This window comes from Simochromis diagramma, unplaced genomic scaffold (genome assembly GCF_900408965.1).
Source record: "Simochromis diagramma unplaced genomic scaffold, fSimDia1.1 OVJJ01000216.1, whole genome shotgun sequence".
Taxonomy (NCBI): domain Eukaryota; kingdom Metazoa; phylum Chordata; class Actinopteri; order Cichliformes; family Cichlidae; genus Simochromis; species Simochromis diagramma.
The window spans coordinates 6276083-6296516 of record NW_024386883.1 but is presented as its reverse complement, the minus strand read 5'-3'; the positions used below and the strand labels follow the sequence as shown (position 1 = coordinate 6296516).

The following is a 20434-nucleotide window of genomic DNA, read 5'->3' as shown; positions in this document are numbered from 1 at the left end:
CCTGTCAGTATTAGTAGGATGCATCTGCTGTGTCTTCTCGTGGATGCTCACTTACCTTGACTCGTTCCAGCCTGGTATGGATTTCCCAACACTGCGGACAGTGGCCCACGTCAGAGACATTTAATATTGGTTACATATGTCTGAATTGCTAACCCTAACCCTAACCCTAGCTCAACAGACCACAGTGCCCTGGACTGTCAGTATTATTACATGCTGTGAACATAAGTAGCTTTGATCACAGTTTATGTTGTAAAAGAGAAGGAATATTGGAAAGAAAGATCAACATTGTGATATTATTTCTTCCAAACTGACCAGAAACATGCTTGTCAGACTCTCACAGCAAAGGATCAGACTCACTGTGCATGACGGCTCAGGCCAATGGTGTCTGTTAGATTGTCAGTTGTTTAGTGCTTCTGTACAGTTAGGGTCACGTCTCTATTTCAGAATAATTAATATGCGGAAAACACTAAAAGTTGATTGTCTTCCAATATTCTAGCATAATTAAAGAACTTTGACTTTGTAAGTACATATTATTAATCCTAATGCCAGCATGATTCTTCATAACTCCTGCTTTGAAATACTGAACTTTAAATTTACCCGATGAAAGATAATTTACAGTGGCACTCTGTCAGGATCATTCTGACTGTAAGATCATTGTATTAATCTGAATCCTTCTGAAATGTGCTGTGAATGAATGCTGATGCAACTCACTGTGGGAAAGCCGTTAATAAAATGAATCTGTGACACATGCAACACATTCACAGAGGAAGAGGACACAAAGGGAGGACACGCAGAGGCTGTGTTGAAGTCAGAAATCCAAATCTTTATTAAAAAACAGGCGGCGGTTACAAACAGGAAGACAAGCAGTCCATCAAACAGTCTACAGGGTCAAACATACAGAGAATTCAAACAGCAGTAAAAAATAACTGGACACTGAAAAACATAAAGCAATGTGTGACGCAATAAAAGGAAGCAGTGCAGTATATTCACTGAATTATCATCAATTACAAAAGAGAAAAACGACGATTTCTAAGGATTATTTTCTTAAATGCAGTTAGAGTGTGGCTGGTAAAGATGGAAACATACAGAATGTAAACTGTGTGAGTTTGTGAACTTTGTTAGTAACAAATGAGGTAAAAAAACAACAACCCCAAAACAGACAAAACACAGAACGAGGCTCTCAGTATTCATTAATAATTAGAAAGAAACATTCTGGTCGTGGATTTTTACAGTCTTAGTTCCGCTCGCTGTCATCATTATAATCATCATGATCAATGGCGAGGTCCTGAGGTGGGTGGGGCTGTCTCTGGTGATGTCACCATGAAGGAACAGCATCTGGCACGTGTTGCTGAAACATCCCAGTACACTGGTGTAGTTTCCTCTCCAGCTGTTGGACATGTGACACTTGAACATTAAGGGGAAGAAGAAGAAACAGTGTTAGGTCAGGTGACCACATGGTTTCTAAAGTAACTGACAGGAAGTAACCAGGCCGTTAGAAATGGATGGCATGTGTTTAGAGTTACTGGAGTTGGGTAACTGTACTTACCAAAAGCAGAAGCACACAGATGAAGGATCAGATGCTGAATGTTGCAGGAACATGCTCATGTGTGGTGGTCATTCAGTGCTGCTCCAGCAGGTTAGACAGTCCAAGACTGATATGCTGCCCATCTGAGAGTTTGAAAACACACATGCAAAGATTTATTTTGTGTTACAGTCAAAGTTGGATGTTCATTTTTGTCCTTTAAAAATGTTTGTGTATTTGAAAGCACTAACATTTAAGGATGACTTGGATCGTCTCCTTTAAAGGGGAGACAAGTGTATCCACTGATCCACGTCACTTTACCTGGATGATGACTCCTCTCCCCCTCACTCAGAAACACTCCTAATATAACCAAGCAAATAAATAATATTGAAGATTTACTTACATCATTACAAAAACAGCAAAAACATCTTCCTTTGATTCTATTTCTCCACTCCTGCTGAACATCAGGCAGCAAATATCTCAATAAATCACAGTAAAATGTAAAGCACATTTTTTCTCTGCTTTGTCTGACCTCTGCAGAGCCTCTGTCAAGAAAAACATATCTGTAAGCATAAAACAAATATACATTCATAACACGTCACTGGACAAACCTTGGTCAGTTGATTTCCTCTGTGCAGTGCAGACGAACATCAGTCAGCAAGTGACTCTGCTGGTTCTTCTGAGGAAACACCACCGTCTCTCCACACCGTCACCATCTGTGAGCACAAACTGCCGCTCTGCTCTGCCAGCATGTAGGAATCACATATCACACACACAGGGGTGAAGAAACATCAGAGCTCAACTTTGGATACTTTAGATCTTAACAGATCAAAGTAGCTCTTAGTTTCAACAATCAGTGAACAGACAAACAATGATACCAAACTGATTCTGTATGAATACAATATGGTATTTTCAATACAGGTGTCAAATTAATTCATTAAAACTAATACAGATATACAGTGGGGCAAAAAAGTATTTAGTCAGCCACCGATTGTGCAAGTTCCCCCACTTAAAATGATGACAGAGGTCAGTAATTTGCACCAGAGGTACACTTCAACTGTGAGAGACAGAAAGTGAAAAAAAAATCCATGAATCCACATGGTAGGATTTGTAAAGAATTTATTCGTAAATCAGGGTGGAAAATAAGTATTTGGTCACCTCAAACATGGAAAATCTCTGGCTCTCACAGACCTGTAACATCTTCTGTAAGAAGCTTTTCTGTCCCCCACTCGTCACCTGTATGAATGGCACCTGTTTGAACTCATCATCTGTATAAAAGACACCTGTCCACAGCCTCAAGCAGTCAGACTCCAAACTCCGCCATGGCCAAGACCAAAGAGCTTTCGAAGGACACCAGGAAAAGTATTGTAGACCTGCACCAGACTGGGAAGAGTGAATCTACAATAGGCAAGCAGCTTGGTGTGAAAAAATCAACTGTGGGAGCAATCATCAGAAAATGGAAGACATACAAGACCACTGATAATCTCCCTCGATCTGGGGCTCCACGCAAGATCTCATCCCGTGGGGTCAAAATGATCATGAGAACGGTGAGCAAAGATCCCAGAACCACACGGGGGGACCTGGTGAATGACCTGCAGAGAGCTGGGACCAAAGTAACAAAGGTCACCATCAGTAACACACTACAACGGCAGGGAATCAAATCCCGCAGTGCCAGACGTGTTCCGCTGCTGAAGCCAGTGCATGTCCAGGCCCGTCTGAAGTTTGCCAGAGAGCACATGGATGATACAGCAGAGGATTGGGAGAATGTCATGTGGTCAGATGAAACCAAAGTAGAACTTTTTGGTATAAACTCAACTCGTCGTGTTTGGAGGAAGAAGAATACTGAGTTGCATCCCAAGAACACCGTACCTACTGTGAAGCATGGGGGTGGAAACATCATGCTATGGGGCTGTTTTTCTGCCAAGGGGACAGGACGACTGATCCGTGTTAAGGACAGAATGAATGGGGCCATGTATCGTGAGATTTTGAGCCAAAACCTCCTTCCATCAGTGAGAACTTTGAAGATGAAACGAGGCTGGGTCTTCCAACATGACGATGATCCAAAACACACCGCCCGGGCAACAAAGGAGTGGCTCCGTAAGAAGCATTTGAAAGTCCTGGAGTGGCCTAGCCAGTCTCCAGACCTCAACCCCATAGAAAATCTGTGGCGGGAGTTGAAAGTCCGTGTTGCTCGGCGACAGCCCCAAAACATCACTGCTCTCGAGAAGATCTGCATGGAGGAATGGGCCAAAATACCAGCTACTGTGTGTGCAAACCTGGTAAAGACCTATAGTAAACGTTTGACCTCTGTTATTGCCAACAAAGGTTATGTTACAAAGTATTGACTTGTATTTTTGTTATTGACCAAATACTTATTTTCCACCCTGATTTACGAATAAATTCTTTACAAATCCTACCATGTGAATTCATGGATTTTTTTTTCACTTTCTGTCTCTCACAGTTGAAGTGTACCTCTGGTGCAAATTACTGACCTCTGTCATCATTTTAGGCGGGGGAACTTGCACAATCGGTGGCTGACTAAATACTTTTTTGCCCCACTGTATGTACATTTTTTTTGATAAATTAGTTTGCTAAATTATAAGAATATATTTTTATTTTTTTTTTCCTTTAACAATTGCAACTGAAAGAAATTAAATATTGAACAAAAATATATTGTCACATTCTGAGCATGCTCAGCACGCTGACAGACTTGAAGTTGCTACAGATTTTAAGAAGTGATAATTATAGGGAAGAAACTTCTCTTTTTCATCCGTTTAATCAAACATTTGATGCCTCAGCTGTCTCAGTCCTGTAGCGTTCTGCAACTACAACTAACCTGAGGCTTGGATTTGGCTGCAGGTGCCCCTGTACATCCTTCTCAGCAGCACACATGTGGGTACCATTTAATCCCACTTCTTCCTGAGCTTTGCTTCATCACAAGACCAAAGGTGGCATCCCGTGTCAGTCTTATCATCATCCAGAAGAAACATTTGAAGAAACATCATGGAGAAGAAACATTTACGCGCCTCCTGGTTTTGTTTTCTGATCCTGCAAAAAGACTGAGGACAACAAAGCCCAGAGAACACGAGATACACAACATCCAACATTCAGACTCAACAGCCTCCATAAATGAACAGCACCAGGTTGGTTCAGTTATAGTAGATATAAGCATACTTCACATTACTGGGTATGAATAATAATCAAGAGACAAACTTTGAAGATGCAGAGCATGATGTCCCATCATCAGACTGTAAACAAACATCCACCAGGCTTCTTTGTTGCCAAAATTGATGATTCTCCCATCAGGGATCAGTAGAGTGTATTAACCTGTGGTATAAGCAGCAGTCACTGAAATATTACTGTTTCAGACAAGAAATCTAGCACATAAAAGCCAGGGTGGGAGGGATCTCTGCAAACTGACTTACCTCTGCAAGTGTGAAGCTCAACAAAAATCTGACTCTCCAGTCACAGACAAACAAAAACCTCCAGCTGGGAGATAGAAAACGCTGTCTGGGTCTTGCTGGATGTTGCTGGTCAGAGTCCCACATTAGCTGAGTGCTTCTTGGTCCCACTGACCCATGTGGACAGCGACTGTGGAGAACTGTTCTGGAAAACAGAGAAGAGAATTAAAATAACAAAAAGCCAAACAGGATTTCCACAAAGACTCTCTTGGAATCAGCAATCAAAAACATCACTGGTTCATATTAAATATGAACAGGTTCCTTAAATGTACGCAGTTCAGATCTGTTTTAATTTAATTTCCTTCACACAGCACATTCGTCCAGGCTGACAGGTAAACATAGAATTAATCTCAGGTAACATGACTCATAGTAGAGATTCAGTAAGAAAGATTGCAGGCTCTAATATTATTACCACACAATCCAAGGACACACCAACAGCTCAGATTTGTAGAACTATTTAAACAAATGTCTTCTGAATATTCAATTCAGGTTCACAGTGGGAGGGTGGGGGGTGTCGTGGAATTTTTAAAATAAAGTCTGCAACACAGAAAGAGCTGTGATCAAGCTATTTATTACTGCGCCAACACACATCAAACATCACAGTTCAGTCATGTCAGCGCTGCCACAGAGGTCGTGCTCCTGCTCCTTTATGCATTCCAAGGAAGAGGGAGGAAGTTACAAACTGATCCTACCACACTTCATGTGTCTCGCTATGAAACCTAACGGATCAATGGTTAAGCTGTTTTGTGCCCTTGGCCTTATCAGCACCTGTAAAGGGAGTTGTTTTCTCAAACTGCTGACGCTGAAGTAAGTTCATCTAGTTTTAGAAACTTTCACTGAACAGTAACAGTGTCACAACTAAGCACATGCATAAGCACTTAAATACTTTAAATGAGAATAACAGAAAATTTCTATTACAGGAGCTAGAGCCTGTCCCAGTAGTCATAGGTAGAGCACACCTGGACAGGTCACCAGTCTGTCAGAGGACTAACACAGAGACAGACATCAGAGTAACAAATCTATTTAAAATTAATGTAAGTTTGCTGCAGCTGTATGTATGAACATGTGTTTCTGTGCTCACAGTCCACCTCTCAGGAACCTGCAGTCCACTTTTAGTCAACTTTAAACAGACCTCACAAAAGGCTGATGTGGCTGGATCAGTAGTCTGATTTAAGTACGACACCTTTGGCCAGGGATTAATCTGGTGCATCGCTTCACTGCAGTCTTACGTATTTTCCCCACACCTGAATAAAAAATACTGATATATACAAATAACAGCTTCAGCTGATGCAGCCTGACTCAATCCTAAATGTTCAGCACACAGAGACACAGAGGTGCCGTTTAAAGTTTAGTGATAACCTGAGTCACTGATCATTTACAGTATTACAGAGTCTGGCAGTCTTTGCATGATGTCCACGTCACTGTAAGTTTCTAGCTGACTCTCAGGTGTGACAGGTGTGTCAGCAGGAAAGAGTAATAATAACCTGCATCCTGAGGTTTGTCATGCAGGATTAAAGGAGCCAGGCTTTGTTCACACAGCTAGGATTGTATTTTACACTGACCCTGGGTCAGTATAAGTATCATACAGTTTAAACGAAGCACTGAAACTTGCACATATTTATTACAGATGCACTGAAGCTAATCGAGATATTTGCTGTCAATCTGTGGCTGTGATTAAACACTTTACTGAAAACTTTATTAACTAGTAACTTCATCAGTCATGACAGAAGCTAATATTTCTGTGCTAACATCGTTTAACCAGTAACAGCTTTACTCCAATATAAGCTAACGTTTACACCGTAACTTTAAGCTAGCACCATAAAGACGGTAAACACATAATAATATCTACAAATGCATCTTAAAGCTGTTATATTAGCACTCGGTGTATTACTAACATAACCACATTAACATTACTGACACTCGCTGACTTTTAATGGTCATTCGATAAGTGCTGTCCGTTTAAATGGTCTTACCTGTACACACTGCATATCCACCGGATTGCAGCCAGAGTGGATTCTGGAGTCTTGCTAACTGGAGAGGGAGCGCAGCCGGCACAATACAACTAACCAGGCCACCAGCAAACAACTCACAAAAACTCAATTTTCCTTCCATTCATATCCCGGACGATCGCAAGGACAACGAGGACAACGCGAACACGCACACGAAGGCAGCTCGCTTCAATCGCTCTTCACGCGGTATCTCTGTTCGCTGAATTAGTTCAGCTCATCTTATAAAAACTTTGTTTTTTTCATTTTGCTTTTCAAACATACTGTCTTTTGTGGTTTTTTGTTCTTTTAATATATTCCTGTTAAACAATAATAATAAAATAAATGGATAACCAGGAACAAGATATTACAGACCCATTTCTTGCTTTAGAAACAGCGTTAGCTAGGTTAAATGAAAATACACACCATTCTCAGATTACATATTCACAAAACAGTGAGCAACCTGAGGTGATCAATAATAATGATCCTTTAGAATTGCTTAATTTAGCTCTTGCCCGATTAGCGCCCAATGAAAGTGCCTTTCAAAATAATTCTTTGAGTGTGGGAGTGGATCATGATGAGATCCAAACAGAGTCAGACGCGGTTCATTCACAAATGAGTCTGACACAAAACATCTCCTCTTCTGATCCGTTTTTAGCAATTAATAGAGCTTTAGAAGCTTTGGCCCAAATACAAAATGAGGTTCAAATACCGCCAGAGTTATTGAGTCAAATAAACAGGCTAAATCAAAATCGTTTCATTGATTCTCAAAGCCAGCATTTGCTAGTCTTTTCCCCAGACAATGCGTGTCCCAACGAGCCGCTCAGCCGCAGCCCCCCGATACAGCTGTCAACCACTTTCAATGACTCTAATCCTCATCAATCACTCAGCTCTCCCGCAGACATTGTCTCTGCGAACGAGCCACTTAACCCAGTAAACCATGATCACTCCTTTCAACATGGGGGTAATCCAGACCAGAGTTGCGCCAGTAATTCAGCACAACCCTCTATAGTTGTTAGAAATAAATTTAATAACGTTGAAATTAGAGAAATTTTGAATTTTCCTCCTCCAAACGATATACCCGACTATGCGCATTATTATCAAGGCGTAATGTCTAGTGCACGTGAAATATCAAACAGGCTTTTCTTTCACGCACGTCCAGGTGATTATATCCAGTTAGAATTGATAGGCCAGCAGTTACAAAATAATGTTTCAGTGATTTTACGTGATAATCATGATTTATCTGAATTTGAAAATTTATTCTTGAGAGCGGTACAGTCAAACTGGTCAGTAATGTGTGATGGCTCGCTGGAGGTTGTAGCTCAGATTGTTACACCCCCAAATGGCAGTGGGAAAAGATTGCTTAAACACATACTCGACAGCGAAATTGTGGAAAAGAAAAGACGTTTTTTATACGTGGTCCATAACCCCTCGAATAAGTTGTGTTTTGCTACAAGTGTTGCCCACCTTCTGCAACCCGATTTTAATGACTATCAAGCACAAACATTAGCTAGAGAAATTCAACAAAAAGCTGGTCTAAATGATCAAACGCCTGTTGGGTTTAATCAAATAATTACATTTGAAAGGTTACTAGGATGTAAAATTATAGTATTTTACCGTAACGAGCATGATCGCACCCTTTGTAAATTTCATACTAGTACAGTCAATAGCGCAAAATCTTAAAGGATTTTTGGGCACAGCGTATTTGTGTACTCATTGTTACATAGGCTTTAACCATGTGTTATCCCATTTCTGCCCTGCTCGTTGCTCAGTCTGTATGCAGCCTGACTGCAACGATCATTTCCTCTCCCCTATTGTATGTACCGATTGTAATCGCACCTGTAGATCTCGTTATTGTTTTGAGAGCCATAAAACACTCGTTGAGAGGCGTGAAAGGTCCGCCAGCAACTGCGACCTCTACAGGAAATGTATCAAGTGCTCGAGGCTATATTGTTTAGCAGCACATGAAAAACCTCACAAATGCCAAAAGAGAAAATGCCCAATCTGTCGTCAGGAAATCTCTAGTGATCATCAAACACATCAGTGCTATATGCAGGTTTTACAACGCGAAAAAAAACATAATAACAAGTTGATTTTTTATGATTTTGAAACTTTTGTTAACGAACACGGTGAGCACAGCCCTTTTCTGGTGTGTACAAAAACATCAGATGGTAAATCTTGGAGCTCTCAGGGCGAGCATTGCGTTGAAAACTTTCTTGCTCATTTTAGACGCCCCCTCTTCAAGGGCTCAATCTTTATCGCTCATAATGCAAAGGGTTTCGATGCGTACATTATCCTTCGCGGGTTAGTTAGGCGAGGATTAAAACCAAACTTGATAATGCAAGGTTCCAAAGTGATCAGCTTTACAGACCCAGACTTTAATCAACGTTATATGGACTCGTCATGCTTCCTACCTATGCCATTGTCAGCTATCCCGAAAGCGATGGGATTTTCAGATAGTGTTAAAGGTTTTTTTCCTCATTCTTTCAGCTCCAAACAAAACCTAACTTATGTTGGACCGTACCCTCCCCCTTCCGCATTTAGTCTCGAGCGCATGACATCAAAAGGCAGACAGGAATTTTACAAATGGTATGATTCAGTCAGCTCTGGCCCCTTCAATTTCATGAAACAGGCGCTGTTATACTGTAAAAATGACGTTGAAATTCTAGCTCGGGGTTGCGCATTGTTTAGAAACGGGTTTATTGAAGAGACAGAAGTAGATCCTTTCAGTCGCAACACGCTTGCAAGCGCTTGTCTTAAAACGTATTTGACAAACTTCATGCCTGCCAATTCTCTGGCCCTGCCCTGTCCTTTAAATTACCATAATCAGGTAAAATCATTTTCCTCATCCTCAATTCAATGGCTCGAATATCTCTCCTGTACGCAAGGTGTTTTTATCAGACATGCGCTCAATCAAGGAGAAAAACAGCTCGGTAGTTATTATGTAGATGGATATTCCGAAAATAATGGTAAAACATACGCGTGGGAATTTTTGGGCTGCTACTTCCATGGGTGTGTTAAGTGTTTTTCCAATCAGTCCGATGTTAACCCCCTGCTAGGTTCCTCTTTTGCAGAGTTAAACAGCGCCACTCAAGACAGGCTCGCTAGATTGAGAGCTGAGCATAATGTGTCTCTTGTTATAATCTGGGAGCATGACTGGACCGAGTTAAAACGTAGTGATGAGAGTGTAATCAGCTTTCTCAAACGTTATGATCCACCAGAGCCTTTGAACCCCCGCCATGCCCTCTTTGGAGGCCGTACAAGCCCAGCACAACTTCGCTGTAGTGCCGGGCCCCGTGAGAAAATCAACTATGTCGACGTGACCTCCCTGTATCCATATGTAAATAGTACATGTAGCTACCCCTTAGGTCATCCTCAAATAATCTTTCGAAATTTTCAGGACCCTAAAAACTACTTTGGGTTTATCAAAGCGGTTGTTTACCCACCAAGAGGGCTCTATTTTCCCGTTTTACCATATAAAACAAAATCAGGAAAACTTCTCTTTACTCTCTGTCACACTTGTGCTGAAATGAACAACCAACAAGGAGCCTGTAACCATAGTAACGAGGATAGAGCACTGAGAGGGGTTTGGACCACTCCCGAGTTTAACCTAGCATTAGAAAAGGGTTATGAAATAGGTAGAATCACAGAGGTATGGCACTTTGAGAGACAGAGTAACACAATATTCACAGACTATGTACATCATTTCCTGCGCAAAAAACAAGAAGCTTCAGGCTACCCATCAGATGCTGTAACTGAGGAGGCTAAACAGCTTTACATTAAAGACTACCAGGCTAAGCAAGGAATAACTTTAGACCCTGAAAACATAAAACTAAACCCTGCTAAAAGACAAATGGCCAAACTGTGTTTAAACTCTTTTTGGGGAAAATTTGGCCAGAGAAATAATCTCACACAGAGCAAACTGGTGAGTGACCCCGAGGAATTCTTTAACCTCATGTTCTCTCCAAAATACAAAGTGAGCTATTTCTCTTTTGTCAGTGATGATGTGGCTCTTATTCAATGGTGTTATGGTGACCTCTGCACTCCACTCCCAAACTCCACAGATAACATCTTCATTGCGGCCTTCACTACTTCATATGGGCGTATGAAACTCTACAGTTACTTGGATCAGCTGCAGGAAAGAGCTATTTACTATGACACTGATAGCGTAGTGTATCTCACTAAAGAAAATCAATCTGAACTAGAAACAGGCAGGTATTTAGGCGAGCTAACAAATGAGTTAGACCAGGATGATTTCATTACAGAGTTTGTTGCAGCAGGACCTAAGAGTTATGGTTACATGACCAGAAAAGGTAAAGTTGTTTTGAAAGCAAAAGGAATCACACAAACACATGATGTCTGCGAAAAGGTCAACTTTGAATCTGTAAAGACTCTTGTTGACAATTACATTGATAACTGTGAAGGAGGGTCTACACTTGAGGCCCCTCAGCACAGTATCGTTCGTAATAAATCAGCCTTTTCACTACAAAATTCATCATTTCCCAAAAAATTCCGGGTTGTTTATGACAAGCGTAGATTGCTGCCAGGAGGTCTGACTTTACCCTTTGGTTATTGATTTTTTTTGTTTGTTTTTAAAAAAAAAAAAAAAAATGTTTCAGCCTGCTTTAATCGAGTTTGACCCCAGACTTCATGTGCCATTTTCCTGTATGGTTGTCGGGCCAAGTGGCTCTGGAAAGACCTTTTTTGTGAAATCTGTATTGGAAAACTGTGTACATGTTTTGAACAAGCTTATTGACAATGTTGTGTGGGTTTATACATCCTTTCAACCTCTGTATTCTGAGCTTCAAGAGAAAAATAAAAACAAATTCATCGAGGGCATTCCTGAATCATTTCAAGATGAGACCTTGTTTCCCTCACACCAAAGTCATCTCATTGTACTGGACGATGTTATTTTTCAAGCAGCTAATCATCCGGAAGTGGTCCGGATTTTCACTCAATACAGACACCATAAAAATATGAGTGTGATGATTTTGAGCCAGAACGTGTTTTTACAAGGTAAACACAGCAGGACGATCAGTCTGAACAGTACTTACATGGTGTTGTTTAAAAACCCTCGTGATAAATTACAAGTTAATACACTAGCTAGACAAATATACCCAGGACGTGTGCAATACTTTTTGGAAAGTTTTGAAGAAGCTACGAGAGAGCAACATGGATATTTATTGATAGATTTAACCCCCACCTGTCCAGAGCAACTAAGACTGAGAACAGGGATACTACCCTCTGAAAAGCTGTGTGTTTTCTTGCCCAGGAAAAAATAATAGAAACAATGTCTGTAAGATTGAGAAGAAACTTTGCTTTACTGAAAACACTAACCACAAGCTCCCCTAAAATCCGTAAGGTTATTTTACAACAATGCTCACCCGATTTTATTCAGTCTGTTTGTGAGATTTGTATGAATCTTTTAAAAGGAAATATTCCAGTCACAGAATGTCAGCATAAGAAGCTGAAACGGTATAGAGAGAAAATCAGACAGATGGCCAGCAGACGAGAGGGTGTTAGAAAGAAAAGAAAGTTAATCACTCAAAAGGGGGGTTTCCTGTTACCTCTGCTCACAACGGTTCTACCCATTGTTGCAGATCTGGCAATTGGGGCAATTCGCAAATAAAAATGCAGAAAATGTATCTGATCTCACCTGAGCAGATCAAACGCTTAAATGAAACACATGCAAATGCTTCTCGAGTGAATATCAGAGAGAAGGCGGAGGATGATCTGGATAGTCAAATGAGACAAGTACTGGAGACTCAAGGTCTAGCACCAGATGAGAAAATTAAAAAGTATAATATGCTTTTACGAAAGTATCTGGTGCTTGAGAGACAGAAATCAGATGAAAGCAGACACATAACACTAAGACTCCCCAGAGAGCGTAAAGGGAGTGAGAGTGAGAGATCCGATGAATATCATCAGGAAGAAAGCGCAGAGGGGGGAAAGACGGGAAGTGTGAATAAGGTTTTACACGATGTTTTAACCCACATAAATCCACGTTCAAAGAGAAACACTGAATATCTAATGCGTAGAATATTAGCATCAAAAGGTCACATCGGATGGAGTGAGGAGGGCGAATTGATGCATAGAGAAAAGCCCATAGTAGGTAGTCAAATGCTGGACCTGATGAAATTTTTAGCAAGTCCCCGTGCAAGTGTGAAACCCATAGGCTGGAGCTCGCTCGCGCGAATGTTGGCGGATGTAAAAATACCCCTATCAACTATTGGAAACTTATCAGCTAGAAGAGAAATAGCAGCGTTAAAAGGATCAAGAGAAACAGGAGAATACCAAACATCATCTGAGGATGATGTTATTGTTAAGAAAAAAAAGAAGAAGAAGAAAAGCAAGAGCATCACACCGTATTGGGTGTATTTCTGATGTAATCAAAAACAAAAAAATAAAACCTTATTGTTTTTAAAAGTTAATTGTTTCTCATGTTTTTATATAACAAATAAGCACAATACACCACTTTTTTTCTCCCAAGAAACGTTTTGTTAGTTTTATTGAAATTTTTTTTTTAGCACAAATGACAATCATTAAAAGCTTTCAGAGAACACGAAGTTTGATTAAAATTGCTAGCCTTACATATTAATACACATCTGATAAATCATTTTACAAAACACGAGACCATGCTATCATTTTTGATTTGGTCAGAGCTATATAAAGCAAGTACATCCTTATAACTCTTTCCACGCGATTTTTTAGCCAGAAAAAATATGCAGTGCTGGCCACATACAGTCGAGAGTGTGGCTTGTAGCTGTCTTTGATGAAAAGATACTCGTTTAGCATGCTTTTTCAGAAATGTTACAATACTTTTCGGGTAAAAAGGATAATCTGGTGGGAATCCAAACGAATCGTAAAAACTAGCACCTCCATCTTCATCTAAAGAAATAGCCAACCAGTGAGTTCCAGGTTTGTTCCTAGGATCTGTATTTATGATCATATATGTAGGCCGTTTAAACGAGCGTTTGAGTAATGCTAATAATTCATCTTCTGCATATACTCCAAAAAAACTATCGCCCACTAACAGTCTCATAATACTTTCCAATTGGTGATTGTTCATGATTCAATAAAAAAAGTGAAACCTTAGTAATTATCAACCAAAACTTGTCTTTTGGAATTGATCTCGAGAATGGAATCATAACAAGCATAAACGATCAGTGTCGTTGTGTGAGGCAGTGGCACTCTGAAGCGCATTTCAAGTCTCAAGTTGCCATTTATCACAGGTGACAAGGCCTGAGTGTCATCTGAAGGATTCATATTGAAAACAAACAATGTATATCCTTGTTCAAACTCTTGTCTGTCAATGCACAAGGACAAATCTTTCAGGTTTCTCCCGGTAGCAGTGTACAGGCTGTAAAACTCTCTTACGGATTGATTTTCAGCAAAATTGGGTTGAAACGCTTTGGCTGGTATTTGCTTACTCTCATGACACAGAGCCAAAAACTCTAGATTGTTGTGTTGGAAATTGAAAGGGCATAAATCATATCGACCTGTAAAAGCCTCATGGTTAACCATGCCTATGACCAGGTAACGGGGAAGTGAGCCCAGAAACAGATTCTCATGATGTGATATCCGCGAGTTCTCGGGTATTGAAAATGTTTTTACATTAATCCGGGAGATGGGATACAATGCATTCGCATGCATGAGAGCGGAGGCGTGGCCAACACGGACAGCGGGGGACACCGTGACTTTCCTTACGAACAATGATGCCCCAACAATATTGAGATGGTAATTGGCATTTTCAGGCGCCATGAGGGTGAAAGCATCGTTTGCTCTTGTGAGTTTAATCCGTAGATCCACATTATTTAGTAAGAGTTTTTCGCAGAAAAATATGTCTGAATGTAGCGGCCCGATCACATGGAACTCTCGCGAGCGTTCACTGTAAACTGCCCTCCGGACTAAGCCCCTATTCGGGCCATTATTGACAACATGGGAGTCGTGTGAGCCAGCTGTATCTTTGTAAAACAGACCTGCAGTAAATTGAGTTTTCAGAGTTTCTTCTGAGTAATTTAAATATGTTTCAATTATGGCTCTATATGCATGTGTCGAACTCGCTTGTGAAATCAATCTGTCGCCCAATGTGACGTCACACTGACTGAAGATGGTGTTTAAAGGGTAATTTATAATTCCAACATTAGCGTCTGCCTCAATATCGCTACCATCATGGTTTGTTATTTTCAGTCTTAAACTGAGCAGTGTATCATTCAGATCTAAGTAATGCAAGCCATTTCCGGGGACATAAAATTCCAGAGGCCCCCGATCTGTGAGCGCTGTTACTGGTAGATTTTCTGAATAACATTTGTCCTCGATAGACATCTGAGTGAGTGGGGCTGTAAAAATATCTAACTCACTCAAGGTGCATTCGTTTGATCTCTCGTGAAGTAAAGACATTGCTGATTGCTTCTTAGTTGATGTTGTGTTTAGAATATATCAGTCTTGCGTCCTGTCCGTCTGACGGTTTTCCCACTCTGTCTCTTTTTCACCGTTTTCCTGCGCTTTTTAAACTCTCTCAACCTCTGACCTGGGGGCCGCTTCAAGGGTCTGCGCGAAATTAGGGTCAACCCCGAACCCTCTTGCTGCTCTGGTGTGTTCGACCGAGTTAAATTTGAGAGTGATGAGGTAACAATATCAGAAGCAAAACCTTTGACAGCAGATTTGAGGTGAGGCTTTGCGATGCTCACACCCCTCTTTATGAACGGGGTTACAAATCTAAACAATTTAGAGAAAATAGACGCTATTCCGCGCCCGTAAATTACAGGCGCACCTGAAAATCCGGGCAGACCGTTACCAGCCTGCGTTTGATAATACCCTATAAATCTATTATTATCCTTTTCTTTTTTGTTATGAGTTATGCAAGATCCTTGACAGGCCGGAAGTGTAGCTTTACTATCGTTTTACCGTAGGTAAAGTTTACAGGCTCGTTCTGATCAGTTTTGATTTCAATATGGATATTTTCAATTTGTCTTCGTGCAACTGGAATATAGTCTGGTTTGTTAAAAGATAGGGTGACGATATCTCCGTAATTGCCCTCTATTTTCACAGTACGCAGTAGCGGGGAGTAGCTATCACCCACGAGCTGTAAGGCAGCTATATCAGAATAACAGAATAGATGATAACAGCCAGCCTTTATATCTGAAAGATATGGGGCAAATTTGCGCTCGAATCGTTGCCATACACCTGCTGGTACACCAAGCATATATGCGAGAGGAGGAAAAAACCTTAGTTGATATATGCCCCCAGCTGTGAATTCAAACTTTTTAACAATGGGATGATATTTTAGATAAATATCAGAGCCGATACGTCTGAGGCAGGCCTCAATCTCAGTTCTCAAAGTTTCAGCGTCCTCATAAAACCCGGCGCGTATTTTGGTTTTAACCACGTTATCAGACCTCTGCTCAGCATCACCCTTTCTCCTACATTCAAAATAAGCCTTATCATTAGGGAGATTAAGCCATGTATAGGGATATGAAATTTCAGTGAGAGCAACCTCCCATGCCCCATCGAGATTGAGATGCTGGGCGAGATCCACACGGAAACAGCTGCTGGTGTTATTTTTAAATACATTCAAACTTGCATTTGATGGAAGCGTGACGTAAAAACCCTGCGACCTGACAGTCATTGCTGACCCGTTACCAAGGTTACCAAGGTGCGTGTGTGGCCCGAAGTTTGTTATGCGATGGTTTTAAGCTCACTGGCTTTAACCCAGCTATTAAATTTCTCAGGCCAGCTCCTCCATTTGACCAGGAAATAAACCTGTCCCCTCTGTTTACGTTTTGAGAGAATTTTCTCTATGTGATAGAGCTTATCCTTGACAAGAGTGATTTTCTGCAGCTCATGCTCATAAAAACTACCGATAATTTCTTCCCCGTCATAATCTTTGATTTTATAAACGGGAGGATCTCTACCCAGATAGCAAGGAAACATTGAAACAATGTTGAGTCAATATCAGGCTGTGTCATTGAATCAACGTTGAAGTGTGACGTTGACCTAACGTCACTCTTGCACCCTTTTTTAACGTTGAAACAACGTCAGGTTTTGATGTTGAATCAATGTTGAAACCTGACGTTGATTCAACGTTATATTTTCTAATACTGCTGACATTGAAACAATGTCAGATTCTGATATTGAAACACTGTTGAGCTATGGTGTTGATTTTCCACCTCTTTCGCACAGTTGCTTTTTATTAAAACAACAGTTAAATCATGACTGGAAATCTACCTTTCTTTATAGGTATTTTAACCAATACTAAACTACTGCATGTTTCCATCAATACTTCAACCACCTAAACACATAATTGTACTTATTCCTTAAATTGGACACCCTTTATAAAAAAAACCCAAATGTCTCACAATGTATTATGTCAATATTAATATCCTAAAATAAGAAAGCATTGCATGTGATGTAACAGAGAAAAAAAATAAACAAAAAAAGGTCAATAGGCATGTTTCGTTTGCTAAATTAAAAGACAGTTTCCTATTTACGTTTATATGATTCACAGAAGTTTGTAATTTTTTGCATGATGTGCGTCCTGCACCACCCAAACGATCTGGGGCGTATCGGAGCCATTTCTGCACTGCTTGTGCAAAGACAAACTCGGACATAGAGTTTGCCCCTAACTGCTGCGTCAGGCTCCAATCAAGGCAAAGCGTCTCACCTATAGACACATTTTAAGAGATGGAATTAGCGTGTCTCATGTCTTAAATGTGTATGCAAGTGCTTGTGTGTTTAATCAACAGGCCGTTGTTATGTATTTAAATCACATCTGACAGCTATTACACTTTATAGTTACAAAGTGTACATAACCTTTATATACTTACTATTGCCTTATTTGCCTCTTGTGATTGAAGAGCTGGCTCTGCATTGTTTAGCTCCTCAATGTTGTGCAAGGGCAAATCCAGAGGCAGTACCCCAACATCTACCGATTCATTGCAGCCGGTATTGCGGATGGCTCTGACCTCCTCACGGAGTTCGTTAACAGCTCTCGTCAGGTCTGACAGAAAAAGATTTTTTATTTTTTAAGTATTTAAGAATACAGACAACTTGTCAAACGTTTCCTTGTGTCACACACAGATATGTACAAAGACACTAGACAGTATTTTATTACCTGGTATTTTCACTCGAGGGGCCTGGGGAAACCATTTTTTTGTGGGCTGCTCATCCTCTGAGTCACTATATGTGTACAGGGGATTTGGTCTAAAGAAAAAAAGTTGAAAACGGTCATAAGTAATTACAAATGTGCTTTTGGAATATTTTTTCCTAAAGTTACAGTTTGATTTATAACAACACACACAGGAAACGGAGATGTGCAAGAAGGTACAGTATACAAGGAATTTTTGAAGTGCACAAGTGTACACGGCTTTGCATTTATAAAAAGTTTACAAGCTTCCACTTTTTGGACTATATTATGTGGTGATATTGCAGTATGCAAGCACCACAGATATGTATAAAAGACAAGATCATAAATTCTTAGCAATCAAAGATATGTTTGTGAAATAAAAAAAGTTTTACTTGTGCTTTCTTTTATGACTGGTCTGAGTTTCAGCTTCGGACTGAAGGTCAGACGTATCACAGTGTTCACTTAGATATTTCTGAAGACTGCGTTCTGCTTCGTGAAATGTGTCTGGAAGTACAAACACAATGTATGGCCAGACATAAATTAGGACACGAAAAACTTGTTATTGTTACATTTATACAACACCAATCCAGATGATACCCACCATGGCTTATTAGAAGTCGGACTGGTGCATAGGTGAGCCATGTTGCACCAGGATGAACTCTCCTCTTTACTGCGTTGTGGATCCTGAATGTGTCTCACGGAGGATATGGAGGCCATGACAATTTCTCCCCATTTATCCATGATCTAGGGACTATTTCTGTACCACCAGTGCTAAACTGCACAATGCACCAGTCTTTCATTTTTATCTTTTTTTTTAAATTTGGAGTCCTTTTTTGCCCTGTCTAGGATAAACAGGAAACAGATAATTACAATATATTTCATAGTCACTACAAAACTTGATCTATTGATTGAACTAAATAATAAATAATAGCTTAAAATGTATATAGGCAACAATTACAAGCAAACCCGTATATGTAAGCATTTAAACACTGAAGATAATAAAATTAACAGTATTTTGTCTAAGTCTGCCATTGTAGGAATTCATGGCACCGAGACAAAAACTTGGCGCACAGTGTGGCGTCAAAATAGGCGCACACCTTTGACGCTGCGTTTTCTCCGTCTTCCTCGTCCACACGTAAATGCTAAACGCAGTTTACGTGTGGACAAAAGGTGCAAACGCAAGTTAGGTGAGCGTGCAGCGTAAAGTTAGGTGAGCGTGCAGCGTAAAGTTTGAATTGAGTGCGAATCGAAGCGGGTGCTCTCCAATCATTAAAAGTAACAAAGTCATTGAACACATTTATACAGTTACCTTTACGTTTATCAATCATATATCACAGATTTACAATTTTTTGTAGTACTATGCTAAAAAGCAACTACAGAGCGAAAGTCTGGGTCAAGCGCCGAGGTGACGGCAAGAACAAAGGAACCCTTGAAGCGTTAAAGCTAGCTTTGTAAGGGAATATAACGGAAAAGTATGAAACGAAAATGTTTTCTTTGTTGATAGACTTTGTTCACAGTGCAATTTATTTGTTGCCGGATTGTAAGATGAAAGTAGACACAATTTCGGGCTCCCACATTTTATCCGAAACTTTACATTAACAAGTTTGTTTTTTTTTTTTTACTGTTATTCAAATGCAACCGTGGAAATAACGAATAGAACAAAAGTCATTCATTCTTACCTTATACTAATCGTGGTGCAGGCCAGTGCAGTGCATGAACTGATGCCTTCTCCGGTCAATTCCGCTGAGAGTAAATCTAATGTCCCGCTCTACTGTACAAGACAATGGTTACCTGGAGGGATGTACCAATGTGATAGGGGTGCTGCGGAATAGTCCAAGTGGTAGCAGCTTTAATTTCCCGCTCAACCATAAATCGATGGTTTTTCAACGTGATTGTTGTCACCTTGTCAACTATAAATAGATCAACAATCAACGATGACAGAACAACAGTGAATCAATGTTATTTCAATGTCAGTGTAAGGTTTCATCAGTATTCCAATGTTGTTCAACATTGGTTTTGTGTTGACATTTCAATCCTGACGATTCTGATGGTTCAGATGGAAAATCAACATCTGTTCAATGTCTCCTTGCTATCTGGGTAGGTATGCATTGGTCAATAGTAAACACCTCGCTTGTGAATGTTTTGCCTCATACCGCTTATCAACACACCTCTGACTTTTAGAGAGCCTACGTGATCACCTTTTTTAAATTTCATGGGGTTTTTTCTACGCGAGAAGAGGTGCCATCAGGTTTGAAATACTAAGGCTGGGTTGTCTGAATTAACTTGATTTGGGGTCATTTTTATGGAACGATGGGTAACTACTTGTTTAGCTGTCTAATAT

The 20434-nt window shown here is 40.3% G+C and overlaps 2 long non-coding RNA genes across 14 annotated transcripts; both read right to left on the bottom strand.

Moving 5' to 3' along the window:
* Positions 1–802: 802 nt before the first annotated feature.
* Positions 803–7064, bottom strand: LOC120733611. 11 transcript variants are annotated; one of them, XR_005695877.1, is made up of 9 exons: positions 6957–7019; positions 6167–6227; positions 4948–5128; positions 4736–4849; positions 4359–4581; positions 2134–2264; positions 1774–1882; positions 1547–1668; positions 803–1404 (listed from the first exon to the last, which is right to left on the bottom strand). It is a non-coding gene; the product is annotated as an uncharacterized LOC120733611 (long non-coding RNA). The 11 variants fall into 11 exon arrangements; XR_005695875.1 differs by having other exon boundaries at positions 4359–4870; positions 6957–7020; XR_005695867.1 differs by having other exon boundaries at positions 4359–4849.
* A 10374-nt stretch (positions 7065–17438) lies between these two features.
* Positions 17439–20110, bottom strand: LOC120733612. Of its 3 annotated transcripts, none has more exons than XR_005695879.1 (5): positions 19773–20109; positions 18486–18935; positions 18082–18170; positions 17795–17967; positions 17439–17631 (listed from the first exon to the last, which is right to left on the bottom strand). It is a non-coding gene; the product is annotated as an uncharacterized LOC120733612 (long non-coding RNA). The 3 variants fall into 3 exon arrangements; XR_005695880.1 differs by having other exon boundaries at positions 18486–18597; positions 18695–20108; XR_005695878.1 differs by having other exon boundaries at positions 18486–20110.
* Between the last annotated feature and the right edge of the window lie 324 nt (positions 20111–20434).